The 20,550-nt window shown below is 36.4% G+C and overlaps 1 pseudogene; it reads right to left on the bottom strand.

Annotated features, from left to right (window-relative positions):
• Positions 1-6,925: 6,925 nt before the first annotated feature.
• Positions 6,926-20,550, bottom strand: part of LOC121475050 — a 95,765-nt pseudogene continuing 82,140 nt past the window's right edge.

Below are 20,550 nucleotides of genomic sequence, written 5' to 3' on the forward strand. Positions count from 1 at the left end.
CTCCTTTATGCCTTCTTTTGTATTTTGCAGGATACTATTGAATTCCTAAGGATTTTTTATTTTAAAATTTTTAAAATTTTTATTTATTTGAGAGAGAGCATGCATGTATGCATGCAGAAGCGGGGTGATGGGGAGCAACCGAGGAAGAGAGTACAAGTAGATTCCTTGGTTGGGTAGGGAGCTGGACTCAGGACGATCCCAGGACCCTGGGACCATGACCTGAGCTGAAGGCAGAAGCTTAACAAACTAAGCCATCCAGGCAATCCCCTCTGGAATTTTTAAAATAAATTTTTAATTTAGTGGTTACTCTAAGACTGTATATTTCAGCTTTTCAACACTTACTTCAGAATATTATTCCCATAAAACATAAAATCTTTTCCAATATATCTTTTTCTCCTCCTTCTTTTTTTTTTTTTTTAATTTACTTATAATAGTCACAGAGAGAGAGGCAGAGACACAGGCAGAGGGAGAAGCAGGCTCCATGCACTGGGAGCCCGACGTGGGATTCGATCCCGGCTCTCCAGGATCGCGCCCTGGGCCAAAGGCAGGCGCCAAACCGCTGCACCACCTAGGGATCCCTTTTTCTCCTCCTTCTATATGATCTATATATATTACAAACCCAACAAAACAGTGTTGTAAGTCCTATATAAAATTTTATATATTTTAGAAACCAGAGAAAATATGAATAAATACATTTATAGACTTATATTTAATCATATGTTTAACATTCTGACACTCTTCATTTCTTATGTGATTGGAGTTATTGTCTGGTTTCATTTTCCTTCAGACTGATGAACTTCCATTAGTTTTCCTATAAGGCAGGTCTGTTAAGCAATCCTTAGACTTTATCTGTCAACATCTTCATTTTTGAAGGGTGGTTTGGTCAAATAAAGATTTCTTGGTTTACACTGTTGTTTTCTTTCAACTCTTTGAAGATGGCATTGCAATGTCTTCTGGAAGCCACAGTGCCTAATGAAAAGTCAGCTAATGACCTTGTTGTGGTTTCTTTGTATTTGAGGAATCTCTTTTCTCTGATGCTTTATAATATTTTCTTATTATATTTGATGTGGGTCATCTATTCTACTCAGGGTTTGTTGAATTTCTTAAGTGTTTAATGTCTCTCAGCAAATTTGGAAAGTTTCTGCACACTGTTTCTTCAATATATTTTTCTGCTCCCTTCTCATTTTCCTTCTGGAACTTCCATGACTTATTTGTTGGCATGCTTGATTTCACTCACAGATCTTTAAGTTTTTGCTCATTTTACTTTTTTCCCTCTCTATTCATCAGATTATATCATTTCTACTAACTTATGTTCAAGTTTAGTGATTCAATGTTTCTATTTTCCAGGATCTTAGACTACTTCATCTTTTGACTGAGTATCTCAATATGTGGCTGACATGATTGCCTCTGAAGAAAAGGGGAAGGCAAGAGAGTTCTAAAGTACTATGAGATGTTTATATTACTGCTCTCAACATACCATTAGGTGAAATTATACCATATAGCCACAATCTAACTGCAAGGGAAGCTGGGAAATTTGTCTCCCATTATGACCAGGATGAAGAAAATGGAGTGGATTCAATGAGCACATAGCAATACATATATTCCTACATGCCTATATCAGGCAATTGTCACCCAAATAGCTTGTGGATATTTTTTTATTTTTCTGCTTACCTAGGTATCCTGTCTACATATTATCAGGTGAAATTATTGGGCACATATATGAATAATAGTGTATTAATAATCAGTCAATGTAAAAACTGGATTCTGTTCTATAGAATGCTGACAGCGATGAAGTTGGCATTGGAAGACCTCTGTTAGGGTTCAATTCTGATCAAATAAGAAAAAGAAATTCAAATTGGAGGCAGGCTGCATAAGGCCAAATAGCAGAAAAAGAAACATTTCATCTTTGATAAAAGAAGTGAACAGATAGTAGTTTCCGATGTCACATTACCACTTTAGCTCTGTATTTGCACAGATTTTTATACCAGGTTTCAGATTTCACTTCATAATCCCTCAGATATGATTCACATCAACTGCAATGAGAATGGCTCTCTCTGGGCTCCACAACACGACAGCCTTCCTTCATCTCACTTTCAGAATATGAGATACTCCTACCCTTTCCTGATAAACATTTTTTGCTTTGTTTCTGATATGTAAGGTATGAGCTTCCTCCATTTAGCTGAGTTAGAGTTTTCTTCTCACTGAATTTTTCATTTTTTTCTAAACTTTTTAAAGTAATCTCTATACCCATTGTGGGGCTCAAACCCAGAACCCCAAGATCAAGAGTCACAAGTTCTACCAACTGAGCCAGTCAGGTACTCCTCTCAATTTTTTTTGACACCACTCGTTTTGTATTATCTCCTCTCCTTTTGTATTTGGTCTTATTTATACACTTTAAGTTCTGCTGTTGATGTTTTTGTATGGTTTGAGGAGGAAGCAGAGAAAACTTGTAAATTCAACCTTCATGTTTAATTGGGACACATTATTTTATTTTCTATTTTTCTTTCATATTTTCTAGTAAACTATTAAAACCTTAATATTTAATTGAGTGATGTTTGTTATCTTTACAGGCTAAATATCAGTTAAAACTTTTACATCGAGGGGTGCCTGGGTGGCTAAGCAGTTGAATGTCTGCTTTTGGCTCAGGTCATAATCCTGGGGTCCTGGGATTGAGTCCTGCATCGAGCTTTCTGCAGGGAGCCTGCTTCTCCTTCTGCCTATGTCTCTACCTCTTTCTGTGTCTCTCATTAATAAATAAAATCTCTAAAGAAAAAAAAACCTTTCACATCAGATGAAATAGATAGTAAAGATACTATTACGTGGCAAAAGAAAAAATGACAGTTTTAACTTTTGCACGTAGCTAGTAATAAGAGGAAAAGTAGTAGGATGCCATGATTTCCCTATACACTGTATTGTCCAAATGAGAGACAGCTTTCTAAAAATCAATGACTTGGTAGAGAGTATCTGCACTAAAAAATGTAATAAACACAAACATATGTCTAATTTGAATTTATTCATAGTAGTATAAGGCTCATAACAGATGCATGACAAGCATTTGTGACAAGAGGGAAATCATTCAAATAAATAATTCACTTGCCTAAAATTTAAAAAGAACTATTTTGTTTGTTTTAGTAATCAGAAGGGAAGAGTAACAGCTGTGCCTAGGTGTTCTAGGATAGAAAATGCAGAATGAATTCAAGAACAATACTTTTGTGAAGAATGAATGAATCTTGGCATACAGGAGCACCATTAATAAACTAAAAACTTGAAGTTTGCCTTTGAGATAAAATTTAATTTACTATACAGTAGTTATGTTTTTTATAAAAATTAATAATTTTTAGTTTCATATTGATATTTTAAGTTTATACGTCTTTCTTTGCTAAGTAAGTGTCCTTTTTTAAAAAGATTTTATTTATTCATTCATGAGAGACACAGAGAGAGAGAAGCAGAGACATAGGCAGAGAGAGAAGCAGGCTCCATGCAGGGAGCCTAATGTGGGACTCGATCCCGGGTCTCCAGGATCAGGCCCTGGGCTGAAAGCAGCGCTAAACCACTGAGCCACCAGGGCTGCCCCAAAGTGGCCTTTCTGTATACTTCTGCCAAGTAGGTGGTGAAAACAGACCAGCAGTTCAACACATCTTGGCATTCATAAGTATAGATGCATTCATTTTTATAGACTAAGATATGCTTACATCTCACACCATGCATTATAAAGCAATAAAAACTATATTTATGCAGAATTCATTTGGCAATCAAAATCAACCTCACTGCAAGATGAAGATATGACACTTCTAGGGGAAAAAAGCAAATGTCACTAAATTAGTTCCATCCATTGTACTATCCTGTGGTGACAACAGACGTCACTACCAATTTTCTCAATCTGCTAGGACACGTCTGTAACTGAAAACAGTATAAAAAGCTTTCTAATTAATTGCTACTGGCAGACCTATACTTCCAAAAGTTTTTCCCCTGAGATACAGATGCTAACCTGACTCAGCATATGAAATTGCATCCTTTTATAATTTACAAAAAAAATATTTTTCTTTTATTTGCTAATAGATGGCACAGAGAATGTTGCAAGGGGTTCCAGATGATACAAGATATTTTTAAATTATTTTCTTTTCTAACTAGAATAATGGGTTGAGAGCCTCCAAGTTTGGGCTGAACAATAGCTCACCACCCAATTTTACTTTACTCAACTGAAAAGAGATAAACATAAGCAGCTCAGCTGTGATATGAATAAAGCAATTCTTAAAAACTGTATCAGCAAGTGCGACTACATAATCCACAATATATTTCACTTACCGAATTGCTGTGAGCCCTCAATGCAAGAGAGCTGGATTGTGACAGAACGTTTTTATAAACACATGGGTACCTAAATGAAAAGTGATAGAAACCACTTTTTGCAGCTCTTTGAATATTCTGAAATTCTTCCATTTTGAGGCCAAATTCAAAGTAGGGATATAATACCAACCTAAGAGCAGTCTCATCAAAATCATGCAAAGCCAAGTATCTAGATTTAGGCTCTTCCTAGAACCTGTTGAGTCACAATCCAGATGTAGTCATATAAAAATTTAGAAGACCCACTTATCACAATTTTTATGCAGTCTCTACTATGTCTCCCAAATCAAATTAAGGAAAATTCACCCATTCATTCAACAACACCAAAAAAAAAATGGGACAAAGCTTATTGAGTGCCTACCATGTAACAAGTGCTGTGTCAAAGCTCTAGAACACAGTGACTTATGCATCATGCATCACTCACTGAGTTTACATGTATGCATGACACAGAGCTTGGACCTGTACATGCTAGTCAAACTGCTGTATTCCTTCTTGACTCTAGAGCAACATAATATACATGATTGGCATTATATAAACAAAAATGAAATGAAATATGGAGAAAAACACAAAATTAAGAAAAAAATATTTTAATATATTAATAGCCAGAGTATTCTACTGGCATATAAATAACAGTGGGTATTGTCCTCAACCCATACTCTGCAGAGTAAACTGCTCCAGACAGGCAGCCCCCACAATGTGTAATGAGCAGAAACTTCATGCTCTCTCTGTTGCCACTACTGATGTTTGAGTCCTGCTGTTCTCACATTCTGGGCTGCTGAGATGACTGCACTTTCTTGGCAGCTGAAAGGAAAGCTTGCTCTGGTTTCTCCCATAACAAGCAAGGGACAAAAACCATAATCCATCTTACTTTCACCCCATGTGAATTGAAAGGTAGTGTTGGTGGGTGAAGAAGCATGACTGACAATGGCTAGTGTGAAAGAAAACAAACACCAAAATAAACAATGAAAAACATTAATTCAATGGGCTTAAACCACAAGAGATTTCTCTGTAGTGAAATGGAGCACAGACCCAGACCCAATCATATTTCAAAAGCTCATTATACAATTATGGGGGCTTTTAATGGTTTAGTGTTCTTAGAAAAAATAGGTCCCACAGATAAAGACAGAGTAAGTAGAGATTTTTAAGGGGGTAATGTGTACAGATGGTTTGTTTTTGTTTTTAATGAATAGGGACACTTTATTTCATTATTTCAGATCATACAAGTACAGAGGAGCACCAATGCTAGTCTACTTTTCATAAATATTTTCTCATAAAACTCCAACAAGTATAAGTTTATCTCTGACATAATATGGATTATTTCCTTAGTATTCCATGAAGTTAAAAATCTGCTGCATTATGCTGCTTCATATTGGACTGTTAGCCACCATATTCTTCAGTCATTAAAAAGAAGAGTCTAAGCCACACGATAAATAAACCTAATGCTTACCTCTGAGCAACTAAGTAATTAAAATTAATAGTAAACATTTGCTTTACAGCATGTTTTTCCTCTCTAAATTATGATTTTTGCAACATTTCTTTAAATGGATTTTACTTTTATTGCATTGCAAAAGTGGAATCATATTCTTTGTATGCACTTCATTATCTCATTTGATTGGGTTTTAATTCCTGCAACATACAGCAAAGGCTGATGTGCCTTTTGCAATTTGAAACAGTGGTTGCATGCTGAGAATAATTAGCTTCACTAAGGCAGAACAAATTATTTCTTTGCAAAACACCAACTCTGTGTTTCAACAAAGATAATTGCAGAATATCCAAGTTATCTGGGGTCTTCCAGTATACTGGTGATTTTGAGTTTAATTAACATTTTTGTAATCTTAATTCCCTAAGAACTATAGTGACCCGGAGATTATTATAAAGAATTTTGCTTTTGAAATCTGGAGGTGGGCAGACTTTCTTTTTTTGAGTTGGTTCATTTGATTTGTCAGTTTCCATTAAAATATTTATTGTATGTTGATCCTTTTTAATCAAGTATTACTTGCTTCTAATCATAATTTAAGAAAAATAATTGTATTGTTGGCTGCTACCAGAATGGCACTGGACTATTCTTCCTGCCTAGTTTATTAATCTGATAGAGGAATATTTGTAAGAAACCAGATTAAACTTTTCCACATTTTTTTACTGAGATCTTATGAAGATGGTAATTAAATTCCATCAGCCAATTTGTACTAAAGAGAAGTCACTTGGTGATAGCAACAGAAAGATTCAAATTTTTTAATAATTAAGGGGCTAACCTTCTTTAAACTTGTAAAATTTGTACTAAAATGTTCATTCATTTATATTTTAGTTAAGATTCTTATGGAGTTAATGATTATTGTAGCACGTTCAGTGTAAGCATTAATCAGAGTTTACTATACATCAAAAAGGTCATAGGCCCATCTTGCCCTGAAATTAAGCCTTTCATGTTCCCTACATGGCTACAGGAAACTTAAGTTGTTGCTGTCTTACAGAGAACCATCTAGTACCTTAGGGTTCCCAATACTTCAATGCTAATGGTTTGACAAGTCTAAATTATGCAATACTCCTTCAACTGCTCTACACTACAAACAAATTACATCCCCCCCCCCCACCTTAAATAGTTGTTTATTGGCAGTGGGCTGGAAAGAGCAACGGAGTTAGCATATACAGACAACACCACACAACAATGTCACATGGGAGGCCAAAGTGATGGGAAAGAGCAGCCTGGAGCCCCAGGTGAGGCCCTCTCTTCAAGAGTGAGTGTGGGAGAGGGCGGGGGCTGGAGTGTCGAGGGGGCAGCCTTAGAACACCTCTGCTTAGTAGGCGTGGTTAGAGATGAAGAGGGACTCGCTGCAGCCCCGGCCTGACCACTTGGGGTGTACTTTCCCTGACAGGCGAGGCTGTTGGCCAGGGCTCGCTTGATATACTCCTCCTGGGCAGCCTTCAGGTTCTCCTTCTTTCCACCCCAGGCCTTCAGGGCAGAAACCTGTAGGGCTCGGCCATTGGAGAAGGTCAGGGCCCATGGCTTCAGCAGGGGTCACTTGTTGATGGCACTGAGATTGATGGATGCCTCCTCCTCACTCTGGCCGCCTGATAGGAAGGTGATCCCAGTAACAGCGGGGGGTACCGGGCGGCGCAGTGCTGTGACAGTTGCCATGGCAATCTCCTCATGAGAATATTTATGGGTGCAGGCATGGCCTGGGGTTACCATATTGGGCTTCAGCAAAGTGCCTTCCAGGTAGATGTGGCGGTCACTCAGAGCCTTGTAGACAGCAGCCAGCACCTTCTCGGTTACATACTGACAACCCTTCAAGTCATGGTCCCCATCGGGGAGGACCTCAGGCTCCAATGGGCACGATGCCATTCTGCTGGCAGATGCTGGCATAACGGGCCAGAACGTTGGCATTTTCCATGATGGCAAGGGCTGAGGGGGTGTGTTCCCCCAATTTCAGCACAGGCGCCACTTGGCAAAGTCAGCCCCGTCCTTCCTGGACTGGGCACAGCGCTCAGCCAGCCCGTCCAGCCCTTGGGGGGTAGTCTCGCCATTTGTTCCTGCCAGGGGTCCCACACCCTTGTCCACCTTGATGCCTACAACGCCACCCTTGGATTTGATGACTTGGGGGAAGGGACGCCCATCGTGGGTCTTCTGGTACAGGGTCTGGTGGAACAGGCTGACACCCCCAATGCAGGGGTTGACGCGGTCGGCGGGGTCAGCACAGCTGGCGGTGGAAGCGCCGGTTCTCCTCCGTGTTCTCGGTGCCAAAGGACTGCAGCCGCTTGGCGATGCTCCCAGTGGACTCATCTGCAGCCTGGATGCCCTTGCCGAGCCACGATGCGGTCGGTGAGCGGTGTCAGAAAGCTCCTTCTCTGCTCCGGGGTCCGCGCTGGGTATCGGTAGGGCTCGTTGCGGGTCAGTTCCTGGCACCGGAGGGCGCGGGTTTGCGGGGCGCGGGGTGGAGGGCGGCGGGCCGCGAGCGGACTCCAAATTACACCTTCTAAAATGTCTCTGGAATAATCAAGTAAAGACAACCATAAAAGTTTTCAACTTTTTAGTCTCTATTTATATCTAGGGCATCACTGAGAGATTCGACTCATTATCAAATTAAACTCCATTCTCTATCTACAATTTCAATCCTGAATGTTCACATGTTTCTGCGATTTGTGATGGAGATAGGAGGAATGTGTTTAAAACATAAATAAAAAAAATAAATAAAACATAAATATCCTCCTCTTTCCTCACCTTGAGACTCTGAATCACCAAAAAGTTTAGTCCTTCTTGAAAAGTGAGGTTTTTTTTGTTTTTTGTTTTTTTTTTTTTTAGATTTTATTTATTTATTCATGAGAGAAAGAAAGGCAGAGACACAGGCAGAGGGAGAAGCAGGCTCCCTTTGGGGAGCCCAATGTGGGACTTGATCCCAGGACCCTGGGAGCCAAAGGCAGACACTCAACCACTGAGTCACCTAGGCGCCCATTGAAAAGTGAATTCTATCTCCAGAATTGTGACTCTAAACATAATTTCTGAAGTACTAACTGACCTTGCAGTATATATATAGATACTCTTCATGTAGCTATACATTGGTAAATTGCAGTTATCAGCCCAGTTAGCAAATGCAATAAAGTAATGAAAATTACTTGAAAACTGTTGAAGCTATAGTAAAAAAAAAAGAGAGAGAGAGAGAAAGAGAGAGAGAATTTAAAAAAACAAAACTGAATTCAAACAGTATGGAATTCCGTGTATTAAATACTTTGCCAAAGAACACCGCTTTATTTTTATTCAAGGTTTTAGAAAGACTATTTACTTATTTATTTATTTATTTAATAATGTGTGTTCATTACACCCCAAGCACCTATAAAGGATTCCAGATTATCTTTCTTAGTAAATGACTACATTAGGGTCAAACTGTCTTGGAATATTTAAAATACTCATATTTTATATAGATATGGACACGTAGAACTATAAAACTCACTTTCTTCCAGTAATAGCTATCAAGTCAAGTCCCTTCTGTCTGGTAAGCATGTAATTTTGACATTTTCCTCCTTTTACTAAATTCTATCCCTGCCTTTTATTGGTTACATAAGGCTCAAGGGCACATTTATACCATTTAATAAATGTGAATTCAAAAGAGGTTTAAAAAAACAGGAAGTATTTATGGAAATGCTGTCCCATTAGAGTAAGAATAAATTTGTGTTGCAAGTAATTTCACTTGCTTTATTAACCCTTTCATTTCAAAAGGTAAAAGTCAACCAACATCTCTCAAGAGAATATAATTGGTTGCTGGAAGCTTTGTGATTATTGATTCAATTTCATTAGTAGTAATCAGTCTGTTTAGACTCTCTATTTCTTTTTGATTTAGTTTCGGAAGATTGCATGTTTCTAGGAATGCATCCATTTCTTCTAGATTGTCCAATTTGTTGGCATAATTGTTCATTATAGTCTCTTAAAATCTTTTTTATTTCATTGGTGTAGTTGATTTTAATTTCTATCTCATTTCTGATTTTATTTGAGTCCTCTCTTTTTCTTAATGAGCTTGGCTAAGGTTTATCAATTTTGCTTACCTTTTCAAAGAACCAGCTCTTAGTTCAATTGATATTTTCTATTGTTTAAACAAATGAAACAAAAATATACTTTGTTATGGATTGGAAGAATATTGTTAAAATGTACATACTCTCCAATGCAGTCTAGAAATTCAATGCAATCCCTATAAAAAATACCAATAGTATTTTTCATAGAACTAAACAATTCTAAAATTTGTATGGAACTACAAAGGACCCCAAATAGCCAAAGCAATCTTGAAAAAAAAAAACTGGAGATATTATGCTCCTAGATTTCAAAATATACTACAAAGCTATAGTGATCAAGACAGTATGGTACTGGCACAAAAACACACAGAAGAACAAAACAGGATATAACCCAGAAATAAACCCACACAGGTACGGTCAATTAATCTACAACAGAGGAGGTAAGAATATACAATAGGGAAAAGACAGTCTCTTCAATAAATGGTGTTAGAAAAAGTGGACAGCTACATGGAAAAGGATGAAACTGACCACTTGCATACACCACATACAAAAATAAACTCAAAATAGGTTAAAGACCAAAACACAAGACCTATAACCATAAAACTCCTAAAAACAAAACAAAATATAAGAGGTAATCTCTTGTACATTGGTCTTAGCAATATCTTTTTGGATCTACCTTCTCAGGCAAAAGCAGCAAAAACTGGGGGATCCATGGGTGGCTCAGCAGTTTAGTGCCTGCCTTTGGCCCAGGGCATGATCCTGGAGTCCCGAGATCGAATTCCACATTGGGCTTCCTGCATGGAGTCTGCTTCTCCCTCTGCCTGTGTCTCTGCTTCTCTCTCTCTCTGTATCTCTCATGAATAAACGAAATATTTTTTTAAAAAACAGCAAAATAACAAAAATAACTAGGACTACATCAAAGCAAAAAGCTTTTGCATAGTGTACGATCAACAAAATGAAAAGCCAACCTACTGAAAAAAAGTGGATATTTGCAAATGATGTCTGATAAGAGGTTAACTGTCAAAGTATGTGTGTGTGTGTATCTAATAAATTAATATTAAAATTAGTAATACCAGTGACAAATTACTAAAGTTTCATATAAAAGGTGATGGTTCCTGTTCAGAAGTATTTAAGTGACAATACTTGAAGGATTGCATTTTTTTTTCATATTGGTAAAAGAAGGTAGATCTGATTGTATACCATTAAAAGGATAAAGTACAGTTGACTCTTAAATAACATGCATTTGAATTGTACAGGTCTCCTTATACACAGATTTTGTCTGAAAATATAGGGCAGTACTGTAAATGTATTTTCTCTTCCTTATCATTTTCTTAACATTTTCTTTTCTCTAGTTTGCTCTATGAATACTTATGTCATACAAAAACATACCATCTATGTATTAATCAACTCTTCATGTTATTGGTAAGGCTTCCAGTCAACAGTAGGCCATTAGTAATTAAGTTTTGGGGGAGTCAAAATTATATGCAAATTTTTAGCTATGTGAGGCATTGGCACACCTAACCCCTGTATTGCTCAATGTTCAATTCTAAGAACTATTATTTTATACTCTATAAAGCAATAAATATTACCCATCTCATTTACTTTTTATATACTCTTTAAGGTATCCTATCCTCTCACCATGTGAAATTAAATACTGATATATAACTATATGAATCTCACCTCTCCCACCCTTTCCATTTGACTCATAGAAATAAGTTTTGTTCTATATAAAATACAGACAAATCATGCTAACCAAGAAAAACAGCCTGACATGAGGCTGTAAAAAAGAAAAAGACTGGAAGAAAGAAAAGAAAAGCACTATCTTTGCCTTCAGACAATACACATTCACTTGCTATCTTTCCTAATTTTGTTTAAAATTTAATTAACATAGTTATCAGTGTGTAACTTAAAATCATATTGTTTTTCTTGTTTCACTGAACCTACCACAATACAAAGACATAAGAATAATAATTAAGATACAATCAACAAAAGCCACAGGCTAATTTCACTAGGAAATATCAATGCAAGCAAGATTCTGAATTAAAAATTGGCAAATTCAATCTCCTGGTATAACACCACATTATTTAGAGTCATGTCTGGAATGCAAGAATGGTTGTACATTAGGATTTATAGTCTACATTTTCTGATATTGACAGGGAGATATATTTTGTGATTATCATAATATACCAAAAAGAAATTTGCTAAAATTTCTTATGAAAAGAAAATTTGAATGAATCAATACTTCCGTGATAAAAGATGCCTGTCTCTTATCACAAAACAATTATATTCTTCATCAAATATTTAATATATTCTAAGTCAGTGAACAAGATACAAATGCCATTATTACCACTAAAGCTTTATATTATTCTAATAGTATAAGAAAATAGAATTAGACAAAAGAAATAGACGATTATTAGAAAATGTGAAAATTATTAAAAGTTATATTATTATATATCAGAGAAACCCAAAATAGCAAATGAAAAATGCCTAAAAATTAGAGAAATCAGAAAACTAAATGTTTAATATATTAAATGATCATTAATTTTCTGAAAACTAAGAATGTTTAATTAAAAAATGCAATTAAAAGGATTCTCATATATGATAAAATGAAATAAGTTAAAAGGCTTTAGGAATTAATAAGAGATATACAAGATGTATATAAAAAGAAAATGTGAATTTTCTGGAGAGGTTTCCTAAAAAAAAAAAAAAAAAAGGCAAAAGAAACCCCACTTGCTTAGTTAAATGCAAACATGTAATTTTCCCTAAATTTTATATCATTTTCTTACTTTAATCCATATAATTATGTGATGGTAAAATATGCAATAGGACATTGGTAAACCTGACAAATGGATTCTAACATTTATATGGAAACATACAGCCTGCAACAGTCACTGTAATAAAAAGGTAATCTGGACCGACTAGATAAATGTATATTTCAAAAGCAACATGGTAGTGGCAACAATTGGAGATGTACAAAACTGTGGACCTGCAGACAGATCACTGGATAGAAGTTTTTTGTGTTTGTTAAGATTTTATTTATTTTTTTCATGAGAGACACACACAGAGAGAGGCAGAGACACAAGCAGAGGGAGACTCCATGCAAGGAGCCCGATGTGGGACTTGATCCTGGAACTCCAGATGCCCTGAGCCAAAGGCAGTCGCTCAACCGCTGAGCCACCTAGGCGTCCCTGGATAGAAATTTTGAAATGGAAGTTTATATGATAGTTTAGTGTATGATAAAAGGGGCATTTCAAATCAAAGAAGAAAAGGTCATTGTTTAGACAAATTGCAAGCCACTTGGAAGTCAGGAATAATGCATTTCTCTTCATACTTTAAATTACAGATGAATCAAAGACATTGTGAATAAAAATGAAATTGTATACATACTAAAATAGAATATTGGGAGAATATATTTATAAATTTGGGGTGAAGAGGTTTTTCTTAAAAAGTCGAAAACTCGGAAACCATTAAGAAGTCATATGGCTTCATCATAATTAAACATTCCTTATGGTAAATAAAATAACCTTCCAAAATTAGGTCACATGACAAAAACTGGAAAAAGCTTTCCTGTACTTTTCTCATGTTTAATAAAATCTCTAACAAATTAAGAGAAAATGTTTAATAATACTATAAGAATTGGAAAAAGTATCGATAGGTAGTTTGCTGAAAGTGATAGAGTTGGCCAAAAGACATAAAACATCTTCAACCATATAATTAAAAAAATAAAATTTAAAACAGCAAGGAAAAGACAGTTTTTTACTTATAATATTAGCCAAAATTAAAGTGTTTAATAATATTTTAGAGTGCCTACATTTTGTCCCTCTGGCAATCCTTCTGATGAAGAAGTGCCCTCTTCCCATTCTATAGTAATAATCTTGCCTACTCCATATTTTCCAGAAAATAGTTAACTGTTCCTATCATCACTCCCTCCCCCCTCAACTCCAGGAGTAGCTAAATGCTGCTCTTTGTGTTGCTGTGGATGAGCCTACCCTTTCATACTCTGTATGTAAGATCCTGGTTAGGTACAACCTCTTCACAGCTTGAGAATATTGATCAAAATTAAAGGGCAATACATCTTGTATCAAACTTTTCAGAGATTTATCCCAATGTGTAAGATACTCAAAACAGAAGATAAAGGAGATACTTCCTTTTTATTATTTGGCTTCCAGTGATATTTGAATTTTATTTCAAAATAAGCGCATATTATTTGTATGATTAAAGAATGCTATTAAAAAGAAAAACGTAAAACTAAATCACTAATGGCATGAAAAATTCATATTGGAGCAGAAGGTAACCCTTAAAATGCAAACATAAAATTAGTGGTCAGGATACAAATGATACAAACATATAGATAACACCACAAGAAACGCCCTGCCAGACAATAACCACAAAGTAAGAAGTATGGTAGTTAGGTGGTACAGCGCCAGGACAGCTTTCTTTTTTTTTTTTTTCTAGAAAATGTCTTTTCAAAATTATCTTCCAAGTTCTGATAACCAGAACCATATTCCTATTACCATTCTCCAGGAAACTAGAAGCTACTCTCAAGAGAGGTTAAACCAGAAGAGACATGGCTATGCAGGCAAAGCAAAGTGTGGAGGTGAGGAATTGTCTTGAAATGGAGAAGAGAAGTAGCTGCGTACCCAACAAGGAAACATTCAACTCCTTCCCTTTCAAGCAGCTGTCAGAACACTAGCAACAGGGTATATACTCACTCATGAAGGAGACTGGAAGATACCACTTCTTTGAGGAATCCTGCCAGTCCCAGTGAAAGAAACAATAGACTTTTTAATAAACACCACCTGTAGAGCTCCTGTAGCATGCAGTTTGGTTTTCAGGACTTAAATGTCAACAGACAATTCCTGGAAAGCCTCTTAAGTGAAATGTATACACATAATAAAAAAGGAGGAGGGGCAGATAAAATAAGGGAGCAAAAAATAAAGTCAGTAACAGAGAAGAAAATCAAATCAGGACAGAAAGAAGATGCCATAAAACAGAAAGTATCAACGCACAAGAAATAACACTTCAAATTTAAGAATATGATAGTAAGGACAGCCCAGGTGACTCAGCGGTTCAGCACCGCCTTCAGCCCAGGGTGTGATCCTGGAGACCCAGGATCGGGTCCCACAATGGGCTCCCTGCTTGGAGCCTTCTACTCCCTCTGCCTGTGTCTCTGCCTCTCTCTCCATCTGTTTCTCATAAATAAATAAATAAAATCTTAAAAAATCTATATGATAGTAAAAATAACAAAAAAATTCAGCATGCGTTTTACCAGGTAAGATTGTGGAGTCTCCCGAAAAGAAGAAAATAAAATGAAAAATTTGGTTTGTAACTGGCACTTTACTAAGTGGGTTAGTCCTTAAAGTCCAAGAAATTGTGAGTAGCTTTACCAAGTACACAAGTCTTCAAAAAGTCTCATACTTAAGGATAAAAAAATAATTTTTGAACATTCATCCTAATCATTTTTCCCAGTTTTACTGAGATATAACTGACATACAACATTATACTAATTTTAGATATATGGCATGATGATTTAGCATGTGCATATATATATTTATATAATATATAAAACAATTTCTGATAAAAATTAATAAATGGAAATTATGAAGTTGAAGAAACATGTAGGTAGGTATCAAATTTTATTTCTCCTTCAGTAATATAATATATGTGAAAACTGAACTCAATTTTTGATGGAAAATATCATACAATTTCTCCTCAATATACTTTTAAAGAAAATTTAGCTTTCACATGACAAGATTCTGTGACTTTGTCTATGTTCTTTGCTGTTGAGTTATAGCAGCTAATGTCAATGTTCTCTAAACTTCTTTCCTCAAGCACTAATGTTATTAAGCTCCAAAATATTACACAAGATAAACTCCACCCTTTACAATACGTACTCGCAGTTACAATCCATGTAAATACATACAAAATATGAAGCCTGGATTTCTACTTTATGTTTTAGAGATTTTCTATTCATACCTTCTATTCCAATGCTTTAGCAGCTTTAAGTCACATGCTGCAAGCCAAACAAAAACTGGGAGAAATGAAGCCCTCACCAGGTGACAAACAAATCATCCTTCGATCATGGTTTCCCTATCAAAAGACTCTGAGGCAAAGTTGTACATGATAGAGACTGCATTTGTATCTTAGAATTCCGCATAGTCACTAATTAGGTAGAGCTCACAAAATATGCACTTAAAAAGGTTGACACTGAAACATCAACTTTCAGATGCAAAATCTGGACATCCTGGCATTGTATGCTACCTAAGGCAAACTGTTTCCATTTCCATAGTAAGTCTCGGGTTAGCATTTGGTCATTTACTTTTGCAGATTGTCTTGTTGTCTAGGATCTAAGCAAATCAACCAGTGAATTTCTAGACCTGCAAATAACAACAAATGCTCTATGTCCTGTGGACTTTTGAAATTTTATTTTGCAATACTTTATTTTAGGAGAATACCTTCAAATACACTGCATCTTTATAACTTAAAAATTACTCCTGGTATTAAGATCACAAAGGAATTTTCTTTCTAAAAGAGGAAAAGCTACATTTCTTCACATAATTACCTAGACAAGGTAATAATACCTAGGTAATAATTACCTAGACAAAGAAAAGACAAGTCGTTTCTTTTTCAATCACTATTTCTTCACTTCAGTTCAAACAATATTTTCTGTGAAGTATCTACACAATATTAAGCATTTCCATTTCCTGCCTTTTCATTTTGGTTTTATCAGCTCTTATTTCCTTCCAAAGTACAAATAAAACACGCTGTGTAGTATTCGCCAAATACTGTTAACAGTCTTTTTGTTACCAAGAGAGTAAGGCTGGTAAAATTCAGTTCATGCTGGTGAGACAACATAACCTGGACCAGTTCATCCAAAATAATTTTTGCCTAAGCGTTGCTTTAAAGAGGTTTCATGGGTTGCTGGGATTTCTCCTGGTTGTGTTCTGGAACGGGGCTGGCACACAGTTCACTGTTCTCCCAGCATGTTTCTTAATATTCAGAAAGAATGTCTGGCAACGATACCGTTTGTAGCAATAAAGGGGAAGGCAACGCATATCTTATTGCTCTTTGGCAATTTTGCACACGGACTAAGATTATATTGCCTTCACAACTGCGTCCAAGATGATTTTCTCAAAGGAATAAAAAAGGGAAAATTCTTCTTCACAGACTTAACTGTCATCTATCCAGAGCTCTAATAAAATTCTCAATTAACTGGCTTCTTACATTTTCTGCAATCTTCTTTATTTGCATCCATTGGAGGATGTCTGTAATTATCCAGGAACATACCTTTCTAGATGCCCGTATTATACACTAAGCATGGCCATTACATTTCTCACCAGTCAATGCCAAAGTACATTAGAAAAATGAGAGACGATTACATTGATAGTGGCTAAAGCAAAAGAGGCTGACTCATAGCTGGCCTACAACACCTACTGAGACATGGCTTTGTCAAGTAGAATCATAATTAATTAATTCTGTCATTTATTTTACAAACTGTCTCCAAGATTCTGTGTAAGCTCCTGGTAAACAAAACTGTATGTTACCAGATCTCAAGGAGTTCATAATTCATATCTGTACTCTCAGCCTTTCAGTGTGTATGGAATAATAAAACAGTAGCTGGCTTTTTAATCCTCCTCTATTTTCAGATTTTTTTGATTTTAGGAAATTACTTTTTAAATGCCATCACAAACAGCTGTGCACACATACCACAATGAAAAATTAAGATGTTGTCGTATTTATCTCAACTATTTGTATTAAGAAAGAAAATCGTATAAATGGAATTAGCTTTGCAGACCCAATCCCATTTCCTTTCTACCCATTAATCCCCAACAGCAGTTTAATGGGGATCAGGTTCTCCCCATAACCCCAGATACTCATCACAGCCTGGACTCAAAACTGCCAGCACGGGCATCTCTTTGCCTATGGCTATCTGTGACCACTAGAGTCTACCCCCCACCCCCACCCCACCCTTGTGCAGTAGGCCAGAAATCTCAAGAAATACAACACTGCCTTCCTCCCAAGCAGCCTTAACGAGTGATGGATGGAAGTTAGTATCTCTGATCCCTTAACTGAGTTATCAAAACTGCCTGCCTCACATAGTCCTCCAGAGTTCTCCTTCAGGACTCTACTTTACCCAGTTACTCACAGTTGTAATTTACTTGGTAACATATACTTTTTTTAAAAAAAAGGTTTTATCTATTAATTTGAGAGAGAGAGCAAGTGCAAGTATGCAAGCATGAGGGGAGGAGGGGCAGAGAGAGAAGGAAAATCAGACTCCCCACTGAGCAGGGAACCTGATGCGGGACTCAGTCCGAGGAACCCGAGATCATGCCCCCAGCTGAAGTTAGAAACTTACTGAGCCACCCAGGCGTACCCATTCTTGTTTCATCCCTCCACTCCCCTCTTGGTGTTCTTTGAGATTACCTTCCTAATAAGCTACCTGCACTTTTACAGCTTTGTCTCAGGGCAGGCTTTTGTGCCACCCAAACTATTATACCTTCCAACGGTGTGTTAACATAAATGGAAAATAATGTTTATTCATTTTAAAATTTATGGAACTGACACATACTTTATTTCTACATTTTCCTTTTCGTGATCATTTAGACTGAGTCAGCTAGTTTGTTATTAAACATTAGGCTACCATGAACAACTTTACATACCTCTCTTTGTGCACACAGGCAAGTGTCTCTCCGTTAAACACCCCCAGGTGGTATTATTGCTTAGTTAAAGCACACATAGCTTCATTTTCTCAGATAGTACAAAATTATGCCACAGATTACTTAACAAAATTTTATTTCAGCAACAGCTGATTTCATAAGATTTAAACATTTTGTCAATCTCATTTTCTTTCCACATATTTCTTCAAATAATCAGCAAATGATACTGACCATTCCTTCAGAACTTAGAATGAAGCTGGAGCAAGTAATAAAAAGAGAGAGCTCGGTATGCCCAAAAAAATAGAACTCAATTAAAAGCACCATTAATAGTTAGAAACTAGTCAATATGGATAAAAAAGCAGGACCCATCTATTTGCTGTCTACAAGAGACTCATTTTGACATAAGGACACCTACAGCCTGAAAATAAGAGGTTGGAGAAATACTTACCATTCAAATGATCCTCAAAAGAAAGCAGGGGTAGCCATCCTTATATCAGATAAATTAAAGTTTATCCCGAAGACTGTAGTGAGAGATGAAGAGGGACACTATATCATACTTAAAGTATCTATCCAACAAGAAGATTTAACAATCATCAATATACATGCCCCGAATGTGGGAGCTGAGAAGTATATCAATCAATTAATAACCAAAGTTAAGACATACTGAGATAATAATACACTTATACTTGGTGACTTCAAAGTAGTGCTTTCTATAATCGATAGGTTTTCTAAGCACGACATCTCCAAAGAAACAAGAGCTTTAAATGATACACTAGACCAGATGGATTTCACATATATTTACAGAACTTTACATCCAAACGCAACTGAATACACATTCTTCTCAACTGCACATGGAACTTTCTCCAGAATAGACCACACACTGGGTCACAAATCAGGTCTTAACCGATACCAAAAGATTGGGATCATCCCCTTTGTATTTTCAGACCATAATGCTGTGAAATTAGAACTAAAACACAAGAAGAAGTTTGGAAGGATTTCAAACACATGGAGGTTAAGGACCATCCTGCTAAAAGATGAAAGGGTCAACCAGGAAATTAGAGAAAAATTAAAAAGATTCATGGAAACTAAAGAGAATGAAGATACAATCATTCAAAATCTTTGGGATACAGCAAAAGCAGTCCTGAGGGGGAAATACATCGCAATACAAGCATCCATCCAAAAACGGGAAAGAACTCGAATACAAAAGCTAACCTTGCACCTAAGGGAGCTAGAGAAAAAACAGCAAATAGACCCTACACCCAGCAGAAGAAGACAGTTAATAAAGATTCGAGCAGAACTCAATGAAATAGAGACCAGAAGAACTGTGGAACATATCAACAAAACCAGGAGTTGGTTCTTTGAAAGAATAAATAAGATAGATAAACCATTAGCCAGCCTTATTAAAAAGAAGAGAGAAAAGACTCAAATTAATAAAATCATGAATGAGAAAAGAGAGATCACTACCAACACCAAGGAAATACAAACGATTTTAAAAACATATTATGAGAAGCTATATGCCAATAAATTAGGCAATCAGGAAGAAATGGACACATTTCTGGAAAGCCACAAACTACCAAAACTGGAACAGGAAGAAATAGAAAACCTGAACAGGCCAATAGCCAGGGAGGAAATTGAAGCAGTCAACAAAAACCTGCCAATACACAAAAGTCCAGGGCCAGATGGCTTCCCTGTGGAATTCTATCAAACCTTTAAAGAGGACCCATACCTATTCTACTAAAGCTGTTCGAAAGATAGAAAGAGATGGAGTACTTCCAAACTGGTTCTATGAGGCCAGCATCACCTTAATTCCAAAACCAGACAAAGACCCACCAAAAAGGAGAATTATAGACCAATATCCCTGATGAACATGGATGCAAAAATTCTCAACAAGATACTAGCCAATAGGATCCAACAATACATTAAGAAGATTATTCACCATGACCAAGTGGGATTTATCCCCGGGATGCAAGGCTGGTTCAACACTCGTAAAGCAATCAATGTGATTCATCATATCAGCAAGAGAAAAAACAAGAACCATATGATCCTCTCAATAGAT

The sequence above is a fragment of the Vulpes lagopus genome, chromosome 13 (assembly GCF_018345385.1).
Source record: "Vulpes lagopus strain Blue_001 chromosome 13, ASM1834538v1, whole genome shotgun sequence".
Lineage (NCBI taxonomy): Eukaryota > Metazoa > Chordata > Mammalia > Carnivora > Canidae > Vulpes > Vulpes lagopus.